Below are 27,362 nucleotides of genomic sequence, written 5' to 3' on the forward strand. Positions count from 1 at the left end.
TCCTGTTGGAGAGCTGTTACTTTGTGTTATTGTCCGTCTGCTTATCTCCTTTGTTCTGGATTTTGTAACCCCTTTCCTTTTTTTGATTTTTCAGGAATGAGGTTCTTCCTGAGAATTTCTTGAAGAGGAGGTTTTGTGGCGATGAACTCCCTTAACTTTTGTTTATCTGGGAAAGTTTTTATTTCTCCATCATATTTGAAGGATATTTTCACTGGGTAGAGTATTCTTGGCTGCAGGTTTTTGTCCTTCAGAGTTTTGAATATTTCATTCCAATCTCTTCTAGCCTGTAAGGTCTCTCCTGAGAAATCTGCTGATAGCCTTATGGGGTTTCCTTTGTAAGTTATTTTCTTCTGCCTGGATGCCCTTAGTATTTTCTCTTTGTCGTTGACTTTTGCTAGTTTCACTACTATATGCATTGGGGTTGGTCTTCTTGCATTAATAAAGTTTGGAGATCTATTGGCTTCTGTCACATGAAGTTCCATCTCTCTTCCCAAGTTTGGAAAGTTCTCAGCTATTATTTCTTTGAACAGGCCTTCTGCCCCCTTCTCCTTCTCTTCTCCCTCTGGTATACCTATAATCCTTATGTTGCATCTCCTAATTGATTCGGATAATTCTCAGAGAGTTTCTTCATTTCTTTTTAGTTTTAGTTCTCTCTCCTCCTCTGTCTGCAGCATTTCTATATTCCTATCCTCCAAATTGCTAATTCTGTCCTCCATATTATCGACCCTACTGTTCAGAAAGTCCAGATTTTTCTTAATCTCCTCCATTGTGTTCTTCATCTCCAGTATTTCTAATTGGTTCTTCTTTATAGTGTCAAGCTCTTTTGTGACATAGCTCCTGAACTCCTTGAGTTGTCTATCTGAATTCTCTTTTAACTCGTTGAGTTTTTTAATAATGGCAGTTTTGAAATCATCATCATTTAGGTTATAGATTTCATTGTCTTTGGGATTGTTTTCTGGGTGCTTATCATTTTCCTTCTGTTCTGGAGATTTAATATATTTTTTCATACTGCTTGATGGTGTGGATTTGTGCCTCCGCATAGGGATAGAGTTTAGTCGCTGCTTCCACTTGTTGCAACTGGTGTGTGTTGGGGGACAGCTGTTTAGACTGCACCAACCAGGAACCCTGTCAGCTGTTACTGACTGGACCTGGACCCCTCCTCGTAGTCACAGTGGTCCTGTGGGGTCCCTCGTCGGTTGTGGGGGCAATCACAAGAGGGCCTCAGGCTGCTGGTGCCTACTGTTGCAGCCCACTTAGATGTGCTCCCTCCTTGTGGTCTGCAGCGGTGAAGTGGGCTTTCCCAGCAGTCAGGAGCAGGATCATCTATAATCGCCGCTTTGCCCCTAACAGAGCCCCCAAGATCACACTTGTCCACTATAGGTCCCAGAAGAGCTATGGGTATCTTCTGCAGTCTGTCGTTAGCTCACCTAGCTGTGCTGCTTTTGCCCCAGGGCCTTCCTGCCTTGCGATTGCCAGTCGGGACCTCTCCACTAGTGCTGTGCAGAGGCTTTCACTGAGGCTGCTGTAGGAACCTGGAGATCCCCCCTGGGCTACGTAGCTGTTTCACCGGAGCTCCACTCTGCCCCCACTCCACTCTCACGGGATCTCTGGGAGCCCCTTGCCTTGTCTGGGACACGGCCAGAGTCCATGGGCCTGGCAGTAGCTTGTAAGCTGCTGCCTTGTGGGGAATTCTGCTCTAAGGAGCTTCCTGGTGTTCCAAATGCTGGGTGGGGCCTCCCTGCCAATGGCGAACAGAGGCCCTCCCTACTGGGGGGGTGCAGGACCCCAAAGCGTCCCCCCAGGCTGCAGAGCCAGGTGTTGGAGCTCCACCCAGTCCCCAAGCACGTCCATGGGAAGTCCTGGCACCCCCTGCACTGACCCGTGCACCAGAGACCATGGGCCCAGCAGCAGCTGGTGGTCTGGTGCAGTGCCAGGGAATCTGCCACCTGGGAGCTTCCCTTTGTTCTGGATTCTGGGCGGGGGACTCTCAGCTAATGGCAAGCAGAGGCTTTCCCTGCCAGGGGGTGCAGGACCCCGGAGCCTCCCCCCAAGCTGCAGAGCTGGGCACTGGAGCTCCAACCCTGTCCCTAAGCACATCCACGGGAAGTCCAGGTGCCCCCTTCACCGACCCGTGCACTGGAGACCGTGGGCCCAGCAGCAGCTTGCGGTCTGGTGCTGTGCTGGGGAATCCGCCAGCCGGGAGCTTCCCTTTGTTCTGGATTCTGGGCGGGGCCTCCCTGCTAATGGTGAGCGGAGACATTCCCTGCTGGTGGGTGCGGGACCCTGGAGATTCCCCCTGGGCTTAGGTGTAATCGCAGGGGGCTTGAGTAGGGCTGTTGTCACCTGTTTCCACCGTCGCTCTGCTGGTGAGTACACACTCCCGCCCTTGGTGTGTGGTGATGCTATGTGGAAGTCTGCTGGAAGAGAGCCTCCTGCAGGAACTAGGCTGTCTGGGGGTCGGGGGTTGGAGAGTTTTCACCTATTTCCACCTCCTCCTGGGGGGGAAGTCCATCCGCCTTCCGATGTATAGTAGTACAAGACTCTTAGGCGTCTTGAGATGCTATCTAGATATCCTTAGGTTGGCTCCCGTCTGGCCAGCTGAGAAGCTCCGCTGCTCCCAAAGGTGGCTTTTTTCCTCTCTGGCTGGAGTTACTGCCGCTTCTGCTTTCGTCAGGACTGTCCCTCGTTGTGGGGGTTCTTTTTATCCAGTTTTCAGTTTTCAATCCGGGGTGATTCTTCCTAAAATTGTTGTAACCTGGTTGTGTTTGTAGGAGGAGGCCAGTTCAACGTCTGCTCACAGTGCCATCTTGACAAGAACTCTCCCCCTCATTGTGATTTTGATTTGTGTTTCCCTGGTGACTAATGATGTTGGGCATTCTTTCATGTGCTTGTTGACCATTTATATATCTTCTCTGAAAAAATGTCTATTCAAGTCCTTCAGCCATTTTTTAATTGGATTATTTATATTTTTATTATTGAATTGTAAGAGTTCTTTATATGTTCTATATATGTCTCTCTCTTTTTTTTTTTTAAAGATTGGCACCTGAACTAACAACTGTTGCCAATCTTTTCTTTTTCTTTTTCTACTTTATCTCCCCAAATCCCCTGGTACACAGATGTATATCTTCATTGCACCTCCTTCTAGTTGTGTCATGTGGGACGCCACCTCAACTTGGCCTGACGAGCAGTGCCATGTCTGCGCCCAGGATCCAAACTGGCGAAACCCTGGGCCACCACAGCAGAGTGTGCAGACTTGGGCCATGGGGCTGGCCCCTATAAGTCTCTTATCAAATATATAATTTGCAAATATTTTATCCCATTCTGTAGGTTGTCTTTTTGTTTTCTCAATAGTGTCTTTTGAAGCACCAAAATTCATAATTCTGGTGAAGTCCAATTTGCCTATTTTTGTTGTTGTTGTTGCTTGTGACTTTGGTGTCATATCTGAGAAATCACTGCCAATCCAAGATCACAAAGATTTACTCCTATGTTTTCTTCTAACAGTTTTATAGCTTGACACATATTTAGGTCTTTGGTCCATTTTGAGTTAATTTTTGTATACGGTGTGAGGCAGGGGTCCAACTTCATTTCTTTCCACCTGATATCTAGTTGTCCATATCTAGCACACTTTGTTGAAAAGACCATTCTTTCTCCATAACCCAGGGTCCTTGAGAGGACTTGATGAAAAACAAGAGAGGAGATGGTGCATAGAAGGAGGCTTCGCCAGGCCCCCCATCTCATGGAGCTCCTCCTGGTCCTGGGTCCTCCAAGTCACTCTCCATTCCTGGGGAGAGCACAGTTGACTAGAGAAATGAGCTCAGAATTCAATGGGAACTTCCTTGATGCTCAGGGCCTCAGAATGATGTCCCCAGACACTGGATGGGAAGATCTGCTGAGTCCAGCAGCCTCACTTTACTGGGGAAGCATCGGAGGCTCAGAGAGAGAGAGGACTTGCCCAAGGTCACAGCCATTAGCTGTGGCTGGGCCCAGAGCAGCCTCCGCACCCCTCAGGCTGCGACCTCTAAGCGAGCACAGAAACGGCCCTGCCTCTCCTGCAGACCCAGAGAGTCCCTGGGGCACCGGGCTACCTCTGAGGACTCTCGGGAAATGAGCTGCTTCTTGGCATAGACTCAGCAGGAAATAGAATAATTAACACTAATCGCCACATGAAAAATGATTGCAGCTTTTAAAAATGCGAATGTTTAAGTCCTCTCTCTGGAAGGCTTGGAAGCAGCCCTCACTCTCAGGGCTCCCTGCATCCCCTCACCCCACCCTCAGTTCTCTCCATGGCTGGTGCCGCTGGGCACTCACAACAGTTCTCTGGGGAGGGGAGGCCTGGTGCCTGGTGGGATCACAGCTTTCCTAGAAGAGAGGCCTTAGAGGAGGCCCCACAGGAACACGCTGTCCTGGCCAGGAGGATGTAGGGCAGGGAGAGGAAGGTGTTTGGTGAAGAGAATAGAAGGCAGAGGGCAGAGATGGTTCTTCCAGCATCGTCGCTGGTCTGAGACTCAGTTTCCTCTTCTGTAAGATGGGGTATGTCCCCTGAGATTTGGCTGCAAGTAACAAAATACACAACAAAAGTGGTCTAAACATTGGTTTATTACCTCCTCACTTCACAAGAAGTCTGCAGGTCTATGGCTCCAGGTTTAATGCCCCAGCTCTGCTTGTCAGGACTTCCAGGCAGCCTCTCTGAGAATCTCTTTGCTTCTCTTCACGTTGGCAAGATGGCAGCCATGGTTCTCCAGTTAGTGGGGGGAAGATAGGCAATACTAGAAAGCAAGCACATGCTGAATGCGACGTGTGGTGAATGCCATGAAGATGGGCAGAGCACAGTGACAGAGAGCAACAGGGGTTTCTACTCCCAGAGGGTATCAGAGGAGATGTCTCTGAGGCTCCCGTTTAGGCGAAGGCACGGAGTAAGAGAAGGAGCCGGGTGTGAGATTGGCTGCGGAGGAGAGACTCAGGCATTTACACAGCACGTACAAGGTCCCTGATGCAGAAACAGCTCAGCTTCTCACCTCCTCAGCTTGCGACAAGTAAATTGGTGCGACCAGGGGCCATCACAAACAGCACACTACCAGGAGCACTGAAGTCTGGTGCGGGTACCCAGTTCTAAACTGGCCATCCAGGGGGTTCAGAACACATGGTGTTAACTTCCAAGTGATAACAACAAACATTTTTAGCGTGCAATCAACAGTCCAGATGAGAGCAAGGAATCTCTGGGAATAAGATCTCATGGAAACACCAGTTCTCCAGTCTCCTTGCTCCTCTTGTCCTCCTACAGTTTACTCTCCAACCTGAAACCAGAGAGATATTATAAAAACATCAAAGAAATAATGTCATTCCTTTGCTCAAGGCCCTCCAATGGCTTCCCATTGCACTAGAACTAAACCCAGACCCCTTCCCATGACTGGTAAGACCCTGCCCCATCCATCTCCTTGCTATTTCTCTGATCCCTTCTTTTACAAACCCCCTCACTCACTTGGTTCCCCCCTTCTGGTCTACTTGCTGTTCTTGGAGTCTGCCAAGGTAGCCCTGCCTCAGGACCTTTTCACATGCTGCTCCCTCTGCCTGGAATCTTCTTCCCCAGAGATCCACATGGCTCACTTCCTCACATCAGTCAGGTCTCTGCTCCAGTGTCACCTCCTCAGAGTCACTCTCTATCACCTTGCCCTGCTACGTCACAGACTTGTCTATACATTGTCAGCTTCATCAGAGCGGAGACTTTGACATATTCTGTGTCCCCCGCACCCAGAAAGTGCCTGGCACATGGTAGGGACTCAATAAATATTTGTTAAATGAATAAATAAAAGACAGTAGACCCGAGTTTGAGATCACACAGTTATTTGATGTCCCAACTTTTCATTTCTGAGTTCACAGTGACTTCAGGAGAGGGGAGCGGCAGGGAAAGAAAGACGGTGGTGCTCCTGGTTGGAACGCTGTCACTGAGGCGTCCAGCAGGGGAAGATCAGCAGGAGGGCGGGCTGGGCTGCGGAGGGGGACTCAGGAGTCATCCGCACAGTGGCGATGGTAACACAAATCCTAGGACCCTGCCTGTGGGCGTGTGCGAATATGAGAAGAAATGGGGGCTCTGTCTTGTGTGGCCTGGCGGGACGAAGAGGAGTGAGGAATGAACACCTAGACAGGGCTTCAGAGGGGGAGGAGGAGAGCCAAGGAGGTCCCGCGGCCAGTGGCCCAGTGGCAGGTGTCACAGGGCCATCGAGGAAGGGGAGGCTGGGGCGATGGCGGCGCTTTCAGGCACAGGGAGACGGGGAGACCTGGAAATGCATTTCTCAGATCATTGTTTCAGCTGTCCTTGGGAAAATAAACTGGCATTTCAGAAACAACTACAAGGTCTGAAACTGAGAGTACACGTTACTCCTAGTGCAAAGGACTGCTTTTATTCAGAGCAGTGGAGTGGGGCATTCTTTCCCAAGGTCCCAGAGTGGGATTTGCCAGTTACACTGGAACCACAGTGGGACCAGGAAGCGTTCTTAAAAAATGAAGAATTTGCTGCTAACACTTAAAAATTGGGAGAGTTCACATGAAAACCCAATTTCAAGCTTCTTTGAAAAACTAGAAGATTTGGAAACGCTGGCCCCTAATTCCCAGGAGGCATCAATTAGCTGCCCTCTTTATTTTATATTTAGTTTTGAATGTTTTGGTTAAGCAAATAAAAAAACCTTTCTGTTATGAAAAATGTCAAACGTTCTGAGAAGCAGAGACGAGAATAACATAGGGGGAGCTGCTGTGTCATCACCCAGCTTTGACAATTATTAGCATTCTGCCTTTCTTGTTTCCTCCATCTCAACCCCAAACTTTTTCTTTGGAGGGGGGGTGGTGGGGGTGATATTTTAAATCAAATTCAAGACATCATAGAATTTCACCCATGATTTTCTGAGAAATAAAGACTTTACAAAATCATAACCACAATGCTGTTATCACACTTTACAAAATTAATAAATTCCTTAATATCATCTAATATCCAAACTATGGTCAATAAGACCCACCCATTACATTTGGTTGACGAGTCTCCCAAATTTCTTTTAATCTTCTAAAAGTTCCTGCTCCCTCTCTTTCTTTCTTTCTCGTGTGTTGGGGAAACTGGGTCATTTGCCCTGTAAACTTGGCACATTCAGGGTTTAACTGACTGTTTCCTCCGACTGCATTCAACACGTTCGTTCGTCTCTCCTTGCATTTCCTCTAAACCAATTAGGGACTTGTTAGATTCACATTCTTTCTTTTCTTTTTTAACAAATATCACTTGTTGGTAATGCTGTTAACTTCCTATTGCCTTATATCAAGAGGTCCATGATGCTGATGCTTCACATTTCTTTTTTTAAAAGATTTTATTTTTCCTTTTTCTCCCCAAAGCCCTCCGGTACATAGTTGTATACTTTTAGTTGTGGGTCCTTCTAGTTGCGGCATGTGGGATGCCACCTCAGCATGGCCTGATGAGTGATGCCATGTCCAGCGCCCAGGATTGGAACTCGTGAAACACTGGGCTGCGGAAGCAGAGTGTGCAAACTTAACCACTCGGCCACGGGGCCAGCCCTGATGCGCCACATTTTTAAGAATGGTTAGCGAGTTCAGATGGTGTCAGTCGATCTCCCCACAATAAAGGTCACCCTCAAACCATCAATGATCATTGTCTAGATCACGCATTCTCAATGGGGGTGGTGATAACGCCTCCAAGGAGGCAAAAGTTGGTTCTTCGAGGAGGATAGAAAAAAAGTCTTATTCTTATAATTATAAAGCATTGATATACATATAGCACATGAATATAGATTCTATACTCTCTCTCTATAGTATATCTGCAGTATTAAAATTTCCTGGGAGAGGAGTGTGATTAGGGAGAAAAAAGTCTAAAATGTCTCGGGGGGTGGGGTAGGGATGGTGGTGTGTGGATGGAAAAGAAGGTTGGGAAATAACTGGTGTGGATGTATTATTTCATTAGAGATTGCAAATTAGTAATTTTCTAATGCTATCATTCCTTGGCTATGATTCTTCTATAAAGAAGAATCTTTCCTTCTCGACCCTTTGGTTTTCCTGATCCAGTCCACACAGGGAAGGCAAGATAAATGCTTGAATCTTATTTTTTATGTATCAGTTTTCAGTGTAATGAGTTGGTGCTTAGCAACTTCCAAAGGAACCAATGAGATTTTCTTTTGTATTATTTTGAATTTACAGATTTCACATACTTTGTGTGACTTTTCAATCCATTTCAGTGAATATTCTTCTTGATGCTCAAATTAATGTTGCTTTGTCCAACGAGAGCCCCTTCAAACAGGCCCCTGTGTGCACTGGCGTGTTCCCAGTAGTCTGATAGATTCCTGCTTTCAGCCATGAGGAGACGGCCCAGATTTATCTTTGACATTTCTTGTCCCAGACCTTCAAACACCTGTTTCTGAGGAGCACGGGTTCCTTTCAGAGGGAAATGGTACTCAGAGGCCACTCTGAGTGCTAAGGGTGCTCAACGCTACGTGCTTGTCGGTGCTTCCAGTTGTCAGTGAACAGAGTAGGAAAAAGATACTTTTAGAAATAGAAAAAATAATGAGCTCATACAGCTGTTTCCAATTCAAATGGAAAATTACAGATTGTATTTAATAGTTTTCATATATTTTCATTTTTTTCTATTATGCTAATTATCTTTGTTTCTAATGAAATTAATATAATTATTTATTTGCTTTATTATGTATATATAGCACACACACATATATATAGATTTAACATAACAATACTGTACTAATCTTTTTACTAAGTATTTGACTACTGAATGCAGTATAAAATCTTTCTATTTCTTTTGTTACTTTTAAAAAGTAACTTGAAACAATTGTTCTGTGTCTAGTTGTGCCACTAATTTCCTAGGTTTTATTTTTTTTCTGCTTCCTTTTTCTTTTAGAGATCTTTTTTTGCTTTGATTTTTTAAAAATTATATAAAACATCTACATGGTTACAAAATAAAAACTATAAAACACTGTGCGTTCAGAGAGGTCCAGCTTGTATCCACGTCTATTTCTTTTGGTATTTAGAAAGTTTTGTATTTTCATTCTAGTGGTTGCCTTTATATTAATAGCTTTACACAATCTTCTTAGTCTTCTCTTTATTAGTTAGTGTCTATTGGTTTCTTACTATGAGAAATACTGAAATTAACTAAGAACTTTTTTCATCTTCCCTGCTTCTTCCTCAGCATACATTTTAAAGTTAATATTTTATATATTTTAAAGTAACATATTTTTACCTCCAATTAATACCAATGAGGCCATCAATGAGATTATCCTACTTTTTATACAATCTCCCTCTTCTCTCCCTATGTTTCAAAAATTGTATTATACCTAGTTGTCAGGACACTGAACGATTATATGCCACCTTATTACTCTTGGCCCCATCACTCACTCTTCCTTCTCTTGTTAAACATACCTGGTGCTCCCCACCAGTCCTTGTGCTGGGTCCTCTTCACTCTTTCTCTGATTGTCTGAAGCTTGTCCTCTAGCAGATTTCTCAGGAAGAGATCATGGGATAATATTCTCTGAGTTCTTGGACGTTCACGGCTGGGTATAAAATCTTTGACTCTCGTATTCTTTCCTTGAGCTTCTTAAATATGTTACTCTTTCGAATTCTGATATAAAGTGTTTCTGACGACAAGTTTGATAGCAAACTGACTTTCTTTCCCTCTTAAGTAAATTGTTCATTTTGTTTGGATACCCAATGTACTTATTCTTTTAAAGTCCAAAATTTTTTCTAAAACACGGCTTGATATGATCATTTGAGGTTGCTTTTCCCAGGTTATATAATTCAGGGTTTGTTTTTTTCCCCAGAAAAGCTTCTTAGATTACAGTTTTTGCTATTTAGTTCCTGTGTTGCATTCTCCCTCCGCCCTTTGGGAACTATTATACGCATGTTGGACGTTCCAATCTATCTTCTATATTTCACTTTCTCTTAAATCTTTTCTTTGTAACGTCTTCATTTCTTTTTCTTTTTTTCCCCTCCTCTTCATCCTTTATTTCTCTAATGGTAATTTTCTGTGATGTCTATTCATTTTATCTCTAACTTATTCCTGAGCTTTTCTCATTCTGTTTTGTGTTGTTCTTTCTTAACTATCTTTTTTTTTTTTTAGTTTTCTAGCTCATTTTGAAATATTAGGTTATAGTTTTCCTGTGCTTGGAGACTTATATTTCTAATATGGTATTTTTCATACATACATTACTCTGATAATATACCTGTTTTGTCTTATTCTTTGACCACAACCTTTTCCTGTTTACTCATATTTAAGTGAGATGAGTTTCTGTGAAATTTCCAGAGGAAGTTTCTGTTGATAAAAGATAATTTTCAGAAACAGGTAAAAGCATGTCTCTCATATAGATATAAATATGAACACATGTTAAAAATTTTATTCTAGGGGCCAGCCCAGTGGCGTAGTTGTTACGTTTGCACACTCCACTTTGGCAGCCTGGGGTTCACAGGTTCGGATCCTGGGCGTGGACCTGGCACTGCTCTTCAATCCACGCTGTGGCAGCATCCTACATAAAACAGAGGAAGATTGGCAACAGATGTTAGCTAAGGGCCAATCTTCCTCACAAAAAACAAAAACAATATTATTTAAAAAATTATTCTATTTGTTAACCAACAAGGGAACCAGGAAGACATTATAACCAGGTCAAAAGAAAAGTCAGAAAAGCACAAATTCATGTGGAGTAAAGGAGCGTTGAAATGAATGGCAAGTGAAGGCATGTGTGTGGAGAGAAGTCGATTAAACCTCTATGAGACAGAACAGAACCCACATGTCTATCAGTTACACACTACGTGCAGAGTTGTAAAAGAGCCCCCACAGAACCAGAATCTAAGAAGGTAAGGGTGTGCTGTAGACAACACGTAGTTTTCCACCAAAGTGCTAGATGTTTTCTACACTGTGCAGGAGGTGGGCATGGGCTAGCTCTCCTGGCTGCGGTGACTGGATTCTCCCATGGCATAGAGGACTTGCCCACACCGTGCTGAGACTTGACCCAAGCTTAGCCTGGCTCCCACCTCTGCAAGGCCGTGCCCAAAGGTGACCTTGGCCCCCACGCTGAGTCTTTGCTCCAGAAAACACAATACAGCCAAACCACAAAATGTACATTGTCCCCATCCATGATGTGAAAATCAAACTATTTTCAGTAATTCTCCACTTCCCTCTCTTCGGTAATCTTCCATTTCCTCATGGCCCTTTTGCTCCCTCTCTGTTCTCCCATTAAAAGCCGCGGGTCACCTTTGTCTCAGTTGGCTGAGCTCTCTTTACACGGAGTCTGTGCCCTCCTGCACCAGTCTGAATGAAATCCGTCCTGCCACCTGCCACAGGTGACCAGTGTCTGCTGCTCTCTCTCTTTGTCATGGCACAGTTCTAGGGCTCTCTCTTCTGTTGCTTCTGCAAAGTGTAAAAACATAAAATCTTCCAGTGCAGCCAGCTCCCCTGACTTCCGGAGACCTAGCTCTCTGGTCCCCTCCCACAAGCAACTAAACCTTTCTCCCCCATTCCCACAAACTGCCTGTCCTAGTCCTTTCCCATTCTGTTATCGGCAGTTTCCCCTCCGGGTGGCTCTGTCTCTTCCCTAGGCATTTTAGGGAGCCCTGAGGGCCCAGGTCACCTGGCACCCAGCCCTGACGCTGTCCCCGTGCACTCACATGCAAGTTGGAGGCGTGTAGGCCCCTCCCATTTCTGTGTTTGGATTTCCTCTCCAGTCCTCCAGGCCACCTTCTCAAGGTGACAAACTGTTGGCAGTCTCTGCAGTTCCCAGCTCCTAGGACTTCTGGAAGTCCTTGTTTCCCCTCCACCTGCCCCCACACAGCCTTGACCCAGGTGACTTTGCCGCCAGCAGCAGCGTCGCTCCAGCCTCCTGTATTCTGGGATACTTGGTCATCTGGCTTTGTTAAAAATATTGTCTGTGGCTTCTTTTCTTTTGCTATCTTTGTTATTCTGTATGTGTTTGTAAGGAGCTGCAGAGATGGAGAAACTGCACTGTCACCGTCTGCACCATCTTTGGCTGCAACCTTTTAGACAGGACATGAGCTGTCCACAGCGCCAGGGTCCCCACCGGGCAGCTTCACTTCTTTACTCATGACATTTTACCCCCTGGTCATCGGAGGTCTATTTCCATATAGCCTTTACTTTTCTGCGTCTATTTCCGATTCTCAGCTTCTGGTTCAGTGTGTGTCTCAGAATCTGTCTGCTTAAATTCTTCCCTTTATGATACCTAAGGAGTTGTTCCCCTTTCTGCCTTCCTTCCCCCCTCCGTCTGCCCTCTCTTCCTTTCCTTCCTTGCTTTCTCTCGCTTTCTTTCTTTCTCTTCCTCTCTCCCTCCCTCCCTCCCACTCTTTCTCTCTCTCTCTCTTTCTCTTTTGGTATTTTCCTATATTGCTCTCTTTGCTTTGTAGTGATACCGACCCTGATATCAGTTTCCCCACATTAAACCCAGCATATATGGGGTTAAAACCAAAACACTCATTCCCTGTTTACTCTCTGGCTTCCTGGCTCCAGAATCCACTATCCTCCATGGAGACAGACACCGTCAAGGACAAGCACCTGGACCATCGCCCCCCGACAAAGAGATACGGGCTGGTGGGAAAGCTGCTGACCAGCAAGGTCACGGGCTCCCTCCTCTCTGCAAGTCATCTCAAGGCCAAAGACAGGCTGGTGGGAAAGCTCTGACCAGCAAGGCCATATGCTCCCCCTCCCCTACCTAAACCCCCAAATAAAAACCCTTCCTTTTAGCTTTTTGGAGAGTTTGGGATTTCAGCATTAGCTGCCCTCTCTCCTTGCTCATCGCTGTGCAAAAATAAAATTCCTACTTTCTTCCACCACCCCCGGTGTCAGAGATTGGCTTGCTGTGCAACGGGTGAGTGAACTCACTTCAGGTTCGGTAACAATTTAGCGACCACGAAGGGACAATGTCCCAGGTGGGCGTCTCACCTGTGGCACACTAGCCTCTGGCTAAAGGCCTCTCTTGGAAGCTGTCCTGCAGCTGCCTGAGCCCCTTGTCTCAGGGACAGCCCCAAGCGACTGGCTGCTAGCCAGAGGTCGTTTGGCCCATGGCGCTTTGCTTTGGTGGTGGAAGAAACTAGGATTAGGACTTAGGGAGACGTCTCTTGTAAGTAGCTGGTAGTTTTTGCCTTTGTCCTTGTGTTAACCTTTTCCAACAGGACCGGCCAAAAATAATGGGTACCTTGGCAGTCCTCTGGGCTCCATTTGTTTTGAAGTCACCGTGACGCCTCAGCCAAATTTTGGTAAGTCCCCCGGGTGTGCACAGCCGAGGTCCCCTGTCCTTGCTCATTTGGGAAGATCTGCATGGCGGATCTTCATTTGTTGGGCGCCCACCGAGTGTAGGACACGGACTAAGCTGGGACTGGAAGCACTTTGGTTTTTTGTTTTGGTCTTTGTTTTGGCTTCTGTTTGTGGCCAAGTGTTTTTGGGAAAGTGCGCTTGTTTGGTATTTCTTGTTGTTTGTGTGTTTGTCTGTCCTTTTAAAAGTGTTAACATGGGAGATGCTGCATCTATTCCATCTAAGAGCCCCTTAGGAAAACCTTTGGCTAATGGTCGACCTATAGCTATAAGCCAATGTCTAAAGAGGGATGATTTTCTTTTGTAACACCACGTGGCCACAATATTCTTTGGACTCCGGAGAGAAAAAAAAAAATGGCCAAACGATGGATCCTCAAGTTGGGAAACTTTTTAGACAGCTCTCATGATAAACAACTGTTTTACTGGTACCTATGAAAAGACCAAATTAAGAGGAAACTATAATGACTAGTCTTAAGAACTTAATCAAACTTGGGGTCTCAGCTTCTCCTAATCTTATAGATGCTAATGAAAATGTTAAGTTAACAAAGAGAAATCAGAAAGGGAAGAGTCATACGACTCATCCCAATGGGATAAATGGAACAGACATGAATGAAGTTAAAACAAAGGTTTTAATGAAACACTGCCTAAGGTTGGATGGGCTAAAGGGACCCCCTCTATTGGCTCCCCAACATTAAAGGACATCAGACAAATCTGTTCTATTTACCCCAGTTTGAAAAATTTAAAAGATCAGGAGGCAAAAATCAGAGTGAAAAACCTGACCAACCATTGTTTGGGGCAACAGTTAGGCTACTAAGATTAATAAGATTATAAAGATTAAAGTGTTTTAAGCTAATATTATATGAAGAGGTTATGTCAACTTTGCCTGGATGTTTTCTTTGGGAATAAATGTCATGTCTAACTGGGAATGCTTCCGCTGAACAATATTGTAATACCAAAACCTGTTAATAGAATTCTAATGTAAGTTATAATTACAAGTATAAGGGTTAGTAAAACTAAGATAAAGTTTTGTAAAAATTGATATACTTAAACAGGCCAATTTCAGTTCACCCAAACTGATGTATACTATTGGAAAAGCCAGCTGCAATAATAGGGAGCCTGTTTTAATCTTTTGAGGCTTCTAAATAAAATTAGAAATACTTTACTGCCTCTTTAAGAGAAAATAATTAAATAATTAAACATGCCAGCAGCCAACCCAAATCTGCTGCTTTTGTCTACTCTCTTGCTGAGCTTCCTAGCAAGCTGAGCTTCGCTTCAACTCCCCTAAAATTCCTGACCTAAAATTGAACAAGTAAAAATAAGCAACCTTTTGAGATAATTTGGAATTGTAACGACCACTATGAAAACCTGTTTCAGAAGAGGATTCAAAATCTCTCATAATGGAATGCAGTCTTTAATGAATATGCAAAAACTTCTAAGAAACAAAGTTATTTAACATGATATAAAATGATCTTTGATGAATGAAAGCCTGTTTAAGTTTGCTGGTTTCATTTAAAATAAACATGTCCTCGAAGTTATCAGCATTGGCTACAATGCAGACATACAGCCTGGGTTTACTGGTCAAATGAGCTCATGTCAACTATGCTAGAAAATTTATCAGCAAAACTCATAACTCAGTATAATAGCTAATTTTGTTTAATGTCTCATGGAGTTTTTGTAGATGATCTAAATATAATTGTTAAGAACAGATAAACTAAATAAATATATATATAATTATATGTATAATAATTATATTGTGATATATGTACTTAAAACAACTGAGGATAATACTTCATGCTGTAATGTCACATGAAGTTTTTAAGAGTAATTGTTAAAACTGGGTAAGAGTTTTAAGTACATTAATTATGTTTTATAGTCTGCATACTTAAAAACAGCTTCCAAAATCTTTTTGGAAGCTTAAATTTTATAACTTTACTAAGTTAAATTAAATGATAACAGTTTATTGGTTATCTAGGTCATTTCCAAATAAGATAAAATATTAAAGGTTAATTACTAAGCATATATTTGTCTTCCTTTGGTTTCTTATATCAAAGAGACTAAAAAGTGTTTAGGTTTATTGATAAACATGTTATATGTATGCTGAGAAATTTTCTATGAGAAAACATATATTTCTAAAAGGTCTGTATACAAAGAAAGTAAAATATATGTTTTCAATAAAAAGATATAAAGAATGGAAATATTTTTGTTTCTTGAGTTGAGAAAGAGAAATTTGTCCTACAGTGCTGGGACAAATTCTGAATGTAAAAAAGTAACCAAAGGTTTGTAAAAGCAAAACCCTAAAGAGATTTATGTATGGTCAAGTTGTCCAGGATTAAAGTAAATCCAATTAAGTAAATAAACTTATACGTCAAAAGTAAACTGGTACAAAATTAAAACTTGGTTTCGTCTTTCTTAAAAGGTTAATTTTCCTAAATTTTTAATCTGCTCTTGATAAAAAGATCATAAAAAGGCTTTTTTTTTGACTATTTTAACTCTGTTTCCCCTTGACTGTTTCTGTTGTCACTTTGAATAGATACCTGAACATGGTTTCACAGTGAACTTTGTTTCCTATCTGAACAAATGTTTTGAAGCCCTTAATATTTTTGACAAGCTTCCCCTCACACACAAATATTCAAGTCTTGAATAAAAGCTTTCTTTTGACCTGGAAGCGGAGGGAGAGTTTCTCTGGGGATTTTCAGAGGGCCCTGGGACTTCTCGGAGAAATTTGCTCTCTTCCTATAAGAATGCTAAACTAATAAGGCTTATTTTTTATCTTAAATTACATAAGAAGCATTGTCAAATAAGTAATGATATACTTTCTTAAATGATATTATATAAATGTTACTGATATAAATATTTTAAAATTATCTGATCAATTCTGATTGTCAGCTATAATCCTGGTTATTATCTCAAAATGTTATATATCACAGACATGGTCAAATGCCTCTGTCAATTACCATTTTTGAATGTTTTGTTATTTATGAACAGTGGCTATTTCACTTTGATGTTTTTTCAAGTATGTTTCATCTTCAGAGAAATTCATGGACAGGACTGACACTCTAGACAGGTTTCTAATAAACGTTCAGATTGTAAAACTAAACTAGGTAAAAATTACAGAACTCCAACAGAGAAACTGATGACCTCACAAACTGCTGACAGAAGATTAAGATCAAGAACCAATTACACAGGACAGAATAAACTGATAGGGATGATTATAATTTTTATGACTTTTTGATTGAGATATTGCTAATTTTTGATGTTTTGCTTTTTTTCAGAGCTAAGAAAACCTTTTTCTCTATTCTCTTAAAGAACTATGACTTACAGCAATTTATAAACAAAATTGAAGCATTTGTGTTTTCCTCCCTATCTGAGCCCCCCAAAACGCAAAAACCTCTGATGAGTAAGTATTCTTATTCGTATGGCAATATAGTTATTTGCGTAAGTCCAGTAAGAATGTGTTCTTCTTTGAACAGGACACAATTGGAAACACTGGTTATATTACCAAGGCTTTGACTGGAACATCATATTTAAAAAAAAATACAGGCTTGGATATAACAAGACAGCTTTTGAGGAATGAAGGTTGACATTCTGGAATAAAGCCACTTGGAAATATTGGCCTGGTACCGTGCTTATGGGTTCTGTAGCCTGGTAAGGTTGAGCAAAGAATGTCGCTCCCTCTGGCAGGTACAAGGAACCTCAATATTTTGGGGAACCTCACGAAGAGAGGGATTCACTCAAATCTGTAGGTACTGCAGGCAGAATCTGATAACGTGTCCTTTGCTTGGCTTTCCTTGAGAGACCTTTAAAGATCAACCTGAGATTCCTTATAAGGTTCCAGCAAAGCAGATTTAAAAGAGCCTATATGATCAACTACTATTCTTGCTGTACTTATGTAAATAATTATGCCAAATTTATTAAAACTAGACTTATTTTGCAAACCAGTAAGTCTTAATTTGGCTAGGTCTAGTGAAATTGGGGGTGATTTTAGGGAGGAAGATTATGTTTCAATAGAAACCATATACATGTTTATAAATATTGGATTTTAGTTTTTTCAATTATCTTTGAAATTTTTGTTTTACTTCTCTTAACTGGACTGGATCTTGAATTCTTCGTCTCCTGAAATATCTGGCTAAAAACCTCCAAACTAACATTTTCAGGGTTTTTTCCCCATTATTTTCATTTGGAGTCATTGAAAACTAAATCTGCCCTTTTTCCTAAAGCCTCACAAACTGAAGCTGGAGGACCTAATAGAAACTTACGAGAGATTCATGTCTACTGCTGTGAAGCCACTCAAAATGCTACCTGAGTGCCCGATGACACCATCAGAGACATTTCAAACTGCAAAAGATGCTTTGACCCTGACTTCTAGGAATCTTGATTGGCTGCCCCCTGGGCTCAGAAACTGGTTTATAATTTGCTCCAATCATTAACCTTGTTTTCTCTTTTTGTTTCTCTAGAAAAACTTCTTATTAAATACCTGGTTACTTATTTACATGATACAGGCCTAACTTCAGGAGCCCACCAGCATCACCGCCTTATTAAAAGACTGGTTCAATGAAATGAAACGACCTACGCCCCATTTCAGCAGGAAGTAGCTAGATCGGTCGCCGCCCCAAATCCCTCACTGAGGGATGGACATAAAATAGGGGGGAAGTTGATACCGACCCTGGTATCAGTTTTCCCACATTAAACCCAGCATATATGGGGTTAAAACCAAAACACTCATTCTCTGTTTATTCTCTGGCTTCCTGGCTCCAGAATCCGCTATCCTCCATGGAGACAGACACCGTCAAGGACAAGCACCTGGACCATCTCCTCCCCGTAAAGAGATACGGGCTGGTGGGAAAGCTGCTGACCAGCAAGGTCATGGGCTCCCTCCTCTCTGCAAGTCATCTCAAGGCCAAAGACAGGCTGGTGGGAAAGCTCTGACCAGCAAGGCCATGTGCTTCCCCTCCCCTACCTAAAACCCCGAATAAAAACCCTTCCTTTTAGCTTTTCGGGGAGTTTGGGATTTCAGCGTTAGCTGCCCTCTCTCCTTGCTCATCGCTGTGCAAAAATAAAATTCCTACTTTCTTCCACCACCCCCGGTGTCAGAGATTGGCTTGCTGCGCAACGGGGGAGCGAACTCACTTCAGGTTTGGTAACAGTAGTAAAAAGAATGAGATTCACTCTCTCCCTCAGGCACTTTCCAGGGACTTTCTTGAACTCTCTAAACCTCAACTTCTTCATCCGTCAAATGGAAATAATATACATACTTTGAGGACTTCGGGAAGATTAGGTACGTGCAGGTCTGCAATTGCGCCTTTCTGCCTCTCCAGCTGGTTATAGCACTGAAATTCAAGTACATTTTCAAGTGTTTTGTTTGCATTTATTGAATCATTTTACACTTTGTTTTGTTTTTAAAAACAGATGTGTATTGAGAATGTTTTAAAATTCCTCTTTGAAGAGAGACCCCCTGATGGGGAAAAAAAGAAGAAGAAAGGGAAAGGAAACCAGGAATTCGGTCGTATTTCCTTCTGCTGCTGTCAATCACTGTTCTCCCCCTCCAGGCCAGGGCCCCTCACAGGCAGAGAAAAAGAAAGAGACTTTCTGCTCACAATTCAAATGAACTGCTTTTATGACCATATTTTTTCCTTCTGAATTGATATCTCCCTGTGCCACATTTTTTAGCCTTTTAAAAAACTGCCAGAAATGATTAGAAAGGAGAACAAAAGGACTGGAGACTCTGAAAGGTAAGGACTCCCACGTTTGAATTCAATCCTCTCTTTTATTATGCAAATAGGTCCCCTTGGAGTCTGCCTTCCAAGTGTGATTAAATGGAGACTCTTGGGATAAATGGAGCGCAGATGCAGAAATAAAGGTTCCACACTTCTCAAGTCCTCTTTCCTCGGAAGCCAAATACCTCCCCTCTCCACAGCCCAATTATTTTCTTAGGAATGTGGTCCGTGTTCCCTGGGGGAAAAGGCATTTTGAATTATTATTACCCGTTAAGAGATAAAAACAAAACAAAACCCTGATTCTCTCATTTCCTAGAGCTGCCTCCATCATCCAGGTTCAGATCTGGGTGGTGTTTCCTGCCTGGTAGTGGAAATAATGCCTCGCATTTCCATCAAGTGCTTCGTGTGTGCCAGACATGGCGCCAAGCACCCTCTCCATCTGTTCTCTCTTCCATCCTGCCCACAGCTGCACGAGGTGGGCACTGGCTCTGATTATCTTTCATTGCAGATGAAGAGTCCAACACGTACCCAGGTGGAGTCACTCAGCTAGTAAGCACCAAAACCAGGATGGAAACCCAGAGGCAGGTTTAAAGAGTTGGCTCCACTACACGACATGCACAGAACCCCACTGACAGGGGCCCATACCTGGGTTTTGCATCATTCTGGACCCTGGGCTTCCAGAAGCAGAGTCAAACAGGAGGACTGGCAAAATGTGCTCAAAAGAAAAAGAATGAATGGATACCAAGCTAAGAACAATGCAGGATGGTAGAGCAGAGAGAACATGGGCTTCGGAATCAGAGCTGTGGGTTCCAGTGTCAGCCATGCCAGGGGCCTGGGGTGTGGCCTGTGCAAGTTGTTTGGCCTCTCCAGGTCTCACTTTTCTCATCCATCAAATGGTGCCAGAAACAGCTCCCTCTCAAGGGTGCAGGGAGGATGAAATACAATAATCCACAGGGAAGCTCTTCATTAATTTCATAGCATTTTGTACAGAGAGACACACAATTTATTGTGCAAACCAGGGCAATTGAGAACAGAAGGTGTCATTAACAATGACACCCAGTCAACTTGAATGCATGGCCATCCTTGCTCTAAGTGTGCAAATTGTCACCTCGGCTTCTCTAAGATGCTCCAGGAGTAGGGCCCTTGGAAGTGCTTACCCAGGTCGTTAATTCTGCCCTTCAGGCCCCTGACTTTGAGTACTGGCTGTGTCCTACCCACCCGCTAGTCTCCAGGCCACTCATAGGATCATGTGCTTCTCCGTTTAATTCAACAGAGGTTGAGATGATTGACACTGGAGTCTTATTTTATGTATTTGAATCCAATTTTTGCCTCTTACAGGATGTATGACCTTGGGCAAGATATGTAACCTCTCTGTGCGTCAATTTTGTCTCCTGCAAAATGTGAGTTCATGAGTTTTGTAAGGTTTGGGTGCTGAGCACAGTCCCTCATTAACTGGTGGTTTCCCTTCATTTCTTTACATGAACCATGGAGACTGTTCAAACATTTATTGAAATTCGAGCTTCAGAGAGGACAATGAAAATTAGATTGAGTTGGTTGTAATAGTCTGTTATATTTAAGTGAATACTGCAAGAAAAGATACCCTGTTACATGGACTTGTCCTTATGAGTAATAATAATGGTACCTGGAGCAGAAACCATGGATGAGACAAATAGAAATGGCAAGCAATAGGATTTGTTGGAGTATATTGTAGAAGGGACATTTCAATCGTATGTGAAACATGCTCTTTGAGGATATATAACCACTCTGGTGGGTTTCTCTGAAATCCTGCAGACTATGCCAAGAAACAGCAATGAAAATAATCCATAACCAATCTATAAATGAAAATTTGGGTGAGTTTATTCTGAGCCAAAATGTGAGGACCATGGCCTGGGGTCTTCCTTCCTGAGGGAAGGATAGGCACCAAAGAAGTAGGGTGTACAGAGTGGTTATATACCCTCAAAGAGCATGTTTCACATACGATTGAAATGTCCCTTCTACAATATACTCCAACATATCCTATTGCTTGCCATTTCTATTTGTCTCATCCATCGTTTCTGCTCCAGGTACCATTATTATTCAGAGAAACAGACTGGAGTCTACACTGAGCTGGCATTCGGTACCAATAGGGGTCCATTGAGCCCCCCAGAAATAAGGAGGAACCCTGGACCTGAAACCCAGACCTCCTTATTTTAAGTTGGCAGTCCAAGAGTTTATATGAGCTGGGTAAGGTCTTAAGACTAGGTGTCTTAAGGGGGTACTGGTACACACCCTAGGTAAGAGGAACCTAGGAGGAATTTCATAAGCCAGAGGAGCCTAGAGGAACTTGGGAGTGAATGGGGCAGGCTGACCTTTCAAATTTGGCTTTAAATTGGAAAGAATTGTGTTTATAAAGTCTGAACAAACTGCTTGATAGAGAAATGAGAGACTCAATGTGTTCAGCTCCAAAGAAAAGGGAACTCCACTCTCATTCACGGTAATTAATTATGGCTCATCTGGGGACGTGCATATAAGGGCTGGTCACCCAAGCACTCAGAGCCCCCACGGTGGTTTTAGACTGCCAGAGAGAGAAACTGAGGCACGTAAGAGGGTGTTTATGACTTTTCTCTAGGGAGTAACGCTCACAAGCAGTACATTTTCTGACCCATTACACTGTCCTTAGAAGTTGTTCAGACTTTATAACAAAACAAAATTAAAAGAGAAGCAGGAATGGAGCTTCTAAAACAGCCCAATCAGTTTTTGAATAGGCAGCCTCTCTTCCCAGCTCTAGTTGGCTTCATACTGTGACTGCAGTTGCTTAACAAAGGGGAATATTCCCAAGCCAGATTCCTAAGGCTAAAAGAAAGAAAAAAAAGAGGAAAAAACCTAGGAAAACAAGTTTTCCACTGTGGTCTGCTATGAGAAGACCTGACTCAGAAATCCAAGGAAAATCTTTGTTGTATCTATCTGTTGTTTGTGTGTGTCTATGTATGTTACAACTGTGTGGTATTTTACCTCTGGATGGTACAATTTCTAAAGAGCCCTATTCGATTGACTTAAAGTAAGCACTTACAAAAGTTTTTCTAGTAGAACTAATGCACATGTCTTTCAAGTTAACATGAGATGAAATAACTTTTGGTAAATGAAAGCTTGTTTACGTTTGTTGGTTTAATTAAAACAGGTATGTCTGCAGAGCTATCACCATGGGATATGATGCCGACGCACAGCGTTTATTCTGTATTTATTGGTCAGATAAGTGATGTTACCTCTTACAAAATGTTAACAAAAATAATAACTTAAAATGATGGCTAATTTTTTCTAATGGCGCATGAAGCCTTATAGGCAATCTAAATGATTATTGGGAACAAGTAAGTGAATAGATGTGAAAAAGATGAATGTTGGGTGAACTTTTAACAATAATTATATGTTACATGTATGTATTTAAAATAGCTTCCAAAATCTCTTTGGTAACTTGAAACTTTGAAGTTTTGCTAGGTTAATTTAAATGATAAAGATTCATTAAGTATCTAGATCATCTCTAAATAAGATAGAGTATTGGACATTAATTACTAAATGTAAGTTTGTCTACTTTTGTCTTTTTATTACCAGAAAAACTGAAAGGTGTTTAGGTCTATTGGTAAACATGTCTTGCGTTATGAAGTAACATGTTTCTAGAAATTATAAAAGGTATTCATAAATTTGCCAAGCCACAAAATGCTAAAAAATGTTTATAATTGCTTATTCTTAATTTTCACTAAAAATTAAGGTATCTAAAGGTTAAAGAATTCTAATATATGCGATTAAAGCTACTGGAAATTAATAAGGAAAACATATTTGTATTCAAGGAAAGTAAGGTGTAAGTTTTCAGTAAAGAAGTTATAAAGAATGGAAATATTTTGTTTGGTTGGTTAAGAAAGATAAAATTTGTCCTAAAGTATTAGTAGGAAAAAAGAAAGACATTGGACAAATTCTGGATGTAAAAGAAAGTGACAAAAAAGTTGGTGGAAGTATAAACTCTGAGGATTCTTATGCATGGTCAAGCCAGCTAAGATTGAAATGAATCTAATTAAGTAAATGAGTTTTAATATGAAAAAGTAAACTGGTACAAAAATTAGAATCTGACTTTCTCTCTTAAAAGGATAATTTTCTTAAACTCTAGTCTGCTCTTGATAAAGAGGTTATAAAACGTTTTTCCTTCTGAGTAAGTTTACCTAAAGGACAGAAGATCTATGTTTTGTTAAGATAATTTCCTATGTTCAAAAAAACTGAGGTCTCTATTCAGATTTTTTTACTGTTTCTGTTGTCACTTTGGTTAAATATTATTAACCATTGTTTCAGTGACCCTTGTTTCATGATGACAAGATCAGCAACCTCTTGATCTTGTTTAAAAAAGTGTTTTAAAACCTTTTGATATTTTTGACAAGCTTCTCCCTCAAAAAATATTCAAGTCCTGAATAAAGGCTTTCTTTTGACCTGGATGAAGGAAGAGAATTTCTCTGAGAATTTTCAGAGGGCCCCTGGGACTTCTCAAAGAAATGTGTTCTCTCTTCCTATAAAGAGGGGATACTAATTAGGCTTGTTTGGGATGCTAAATTGCATGGGAAGCATTGTCAAGTAGATGATGATAAACCTTAGGTTATATTATGTAGGTAAATATTATTCACTATTTTAACCCTGCTACCTTGCTTCCAACATCACAAGGGGAGAAGACCACGACTGCATTCTATTGTTTAACTTGGTTTACAGATAGGTCTTACTTGAACGATAAGCAAGGATATTATCAAGCTGGATATGCTGTCCGGCCCCAAGGATGCTTGCTACTCTCTATTAACTCTGCTAATGCAGTAAAAAGATTTCCTTCCATAGGCTCAGGAAATTGCTACAGAAATATATATATATTGGAAACTCTCCTACAGTGGCTCATACAGCCTCTACTTATTGTGCTATATGCCCAAAAATAATCTAGAGAAACCACTTCATGAGTCACAAGGCCACTTTCCCCTTCCTAAGGGACCCTTTGAGGTATAACAATTGTACTTTGTCCAAATGCCGCCATCTCAAGGATAAATATATCTTGTAATGATCTGTATGTTCTCACGTTGTGTTAAGGCCTTTCCTTGCAGAAGAGTGACATTAGGCCTTAGGTAAATTATTATTGAAAAGGATAATTGTTGTTGGAGGCATTCCTACAGAGTTACACAGTGACTGAGGAACTCATTAAATCTATTTGTAATATTTGGCAAATATTGCAGCATTTCCACTGTGCTTACCATCCCTGATCCCCAGGACTGATGGAAAGAACTAATGGCACAGTCAAAGCTTAATTGGCAAAGCTTTCAGAAGCAATTACTCTCTCATGGCCAAAAGCTCTTGTGCTTGTGTTCCTTAATCTCAGATCTACCCTTTTTGTAAACATCGGCTGTCTCCTTTTGAAATAATAATAAAACAGCCTATGCAGTTAAATGAAGAAATATATGAACCAACTTTGCGTAAGGGATGTATTACATTGTTGTCAGGGTCTTATTGAGGTGCTTAAAAGAAATGAAAGATTGATAGCTGACTCTTTCACAGAGAGCTCCCAGAACTTAAGGATCATGGACTATAACCTGGAGAATTTGTTTATCGAAAGAGACATCAAATCAAAGACTCTATGCAGCCCTGGTGGAAAGGACCACACCAGGAGGAGAAGAAGATGGCATCTGATGTAGACAGCTGTCCCAAGACTCCGGATCAGGCCTGTATTCCCAACCTTATGTCTCCTCACTTAAACCTTTGTTATGCTTAAACTGTATACCTATTTTATAATTTGTTTGGAATACTATCATACTTAAAGAAAGTGATAAATTTGAAACAGACTGGTCTTGAAGGCCAGGAATTTATCGAGCGACTCCTAACAGAACTCAATGGTTTTGCTGAACAAATCTTCGGCCTTGGCTACTGCCTGGATGGCTAAAACACTGCACCCTGAGTTTCCTTTAAAAGTAGGGAAGGCGTCAGGCTGAGTTAAAACCTATTGCCAATCTCCCTCTCTTTAAGGCCAGATGGGCTCATTCAGTGTCCACTGGTATGGCCACCAAGCGGCTATATTTGCTCCTTCTTTGGGGCTAAAAGATGTCGTTATTACATATGGAAGCCCTGACTAAATTTACTCAAGAAGCCCTTAATGATAGTCAAGGAGGAATAGCCTTATTAAATACCAAAACGTCTTTAATGAGAAAGGCTGTCCTTCAGAACAGAATGGCTTTAGATATTCTTACTGCATCCCAAGGTGGTACCTATACAATCATTCAGACTGGATGCTGTGCTTTTATACGTGATGGATCTTCCAATGTGTCATCTCTGCTAAAGCACATGAAAGAACAGGTGAACGCCTTATGTGATCCTACACCCAGTTTGATTTGTTTGGTTGGCTCCCTTCTGTTATGGGTTCCCTTTTTCTATCTGGATTACAATTCTTATTTCTATTACTTCTTGAAATTCCTGTACAAATCATAATATTCAAACTCGTTGTTTTCTTTACTTTGTGTTGTAAGACTGGCATACAAACTAGAATAATGGTTGCTTGGTGACTCCAGATGGTTGATCTATCTTATAACCTTGGACAAATTTCCTTTTCTGATAAGGACTATGTCTAAGAACTCATTTTAAACTAAAGTTTTCAAATATGTTGAATTCTTATCATCGTTACTGTACTTGTGCTATGATCATATGCAATGTAAACCCGAGGTGTCATAGAAAAGCACATATACAATGTGCAACAATCTAAAATTAATTGAAAATTATATAACATATGAAATACTTCCTTTGTGAATATATATACCTCTATGCTTGTCAACTATTTCCCCCCAACGTAGACAACTGGGCAAACAAATGAGATGAAAGCCTGGCACCGAGGGACACGATGGACCCAGGGCAGGCAGCAACCACCCTGGCACAGAGGGACAATATTTTGATCATCAATGCTTTCATAGATCAAAAGGGGAAAATGACAAATAGAAATGGCAAGCAATAGGATATATTGGAGTATATGAGGAAGCCATTTGGTGTAAAGCTAATTCGACCTGACTTGGTTTTTCCAAAGGTCCTGACATGGCCATTGAGCATGCATTGTACATCCGCTTTAAGCATTTCCTATGGTAAGAACGAATGCCCTTAAGATAAAGATGCAACTTCCCCCCACATTGGCATTTCCTTAAGGATAACCATCTTTGCCTAGGCTAGGAACTGACTGCTGTGCTCACCTGTGACCACCTAGCTTGAGACAACAGATCTGCCACCCTGCTGTGTCCACTGAGACAGCAGACCTACTACCTGCTGTGTCCATCAATCGCTGTGCCGACAGAGCAGTCACGTGACTATTGTAAGAGGGACATTTCAATCATATGTGAAACATCCTCTTTGAGGGTATATGACCACTCTGTGCACCCCACTTCTTTGGTGCCCTTCCTTCCTTGGGGAAGGAAGGCCCCTGGCCATGGTCCTTACATTTTGGCTCAGAATAAACTCACCCCAATTTTCACTTACAGATTGGTTGTGGATTATTTTTGTTGACAAATGCTCTGATGCAGCCCCCCCCGCCCCCCCCCCCCCCCCACCGGCCCTCCTGAGTCAGCCTGTGAGCCGACCACGGCCCTCCTCGGCATCTGCGTCTCTCTTCTCTGCCCGGGCCTTCTCTCTGTCTCTTCTCTCTGCCTCCCAGGGCAGCCCTTACGTCTTGGGACTGAGGGTCTGGATGAAAGCACAGCCTCCCATCTGTGGGGACATGATTCTGATGTGACTCCCTGCTGTTTCTCAGGCCCTTGGAGGGCCTGAGCCCCAGGTGCCCACAGCAGGAGCCCCTCAGAGCGACGCCCTGCTCCAGCTTCCCTCCCTTCCCTCTCCCCAGTTCCCCGCTGTGCTTCCTGGGTTTGCCTTATAAATAAACCATGAAGCCGAGTCTTACCTTTTGAGGAAGCCAGACTGAGCTGGTGGCTGGTAACAGCTCTGGTCTGAATGTTTGTGTCCCCACAAATGCATATGTTGGAATCCCAACCCCCAAGGTGTTGGGAGTAGGAGGTGGGGCCTTTGGGAGGCAATCAGGTCGTGGGGTGGAGCCCTGATCCATGGGATTGGTGCCCTTATAGAGAGACCCCAGAGAGCTCCCTCACCCCTTCACCGCGTGAGGACACAGCGAGGCTGTCCATGAGGAAGCAGACCCTCACCAGACACTGAATCTGCTGGCAGCTTGGTCTTGGACTTCCAGCCTCCAGAACTGTGAGAAACAAATGTCTGTTGTTTATGAGCCATGCAGTCTGTGGTATTTTTGTTACAGCAGCTCAAACAGACTCAGACAGTGACCAACACATATTAAACGCCGGCTGTGC

At 42.4% G+C, this 27,362-nt stretch overlaps 1 long non-coding RNA gene across 4 annotated transcripts; it reads left to right on the forward strand.

Annotated features, from left to right (window-relative positions):
* Positions 1 to 12,590: 12,590 nt before the first annotated feature.
* On the forward strand, positions 12,591 to 26,505 carry LOC139046130 (uncharacterized). Of its 4 annotated transcripts, XR_011505714.1 has the most exons (4): positions 12,596 to 18,584; positions 18,716 to 19,038; positions 20,362 to 20,423; positions 22,181 to 26,505. It is a non-coding gene; the product is annotated as an uncharacterized lncRNA (long non-coding RNA). The 4 variants fall into 4 exon arrangements; XR_011505712.1 differs by having other exon boundaries at positions 12,591 to 18,584; positions 18,716 to 20,423; XR_011505713.1 differs by having other exon boundaries at positions 12,595 to 19,038.
* The last annotated feature ends 857 nt before the right edge of the window (positions 26,506 to 27,362 follow it).

This window comes from Equus asinus, chromosome 9 (genome assembly GCF_041296235.1).
Source record: "Equus asinus isolate D_3611 breed Donkey chromosome 9, EquAss-T2T_v2, whole genome shotgun sequence".
Lineage (NCBI taxonomy): Eukaryota > Metazoa > Chordata > Mammalia > Perissodactyla > Equidae > Equus > Equus asinus.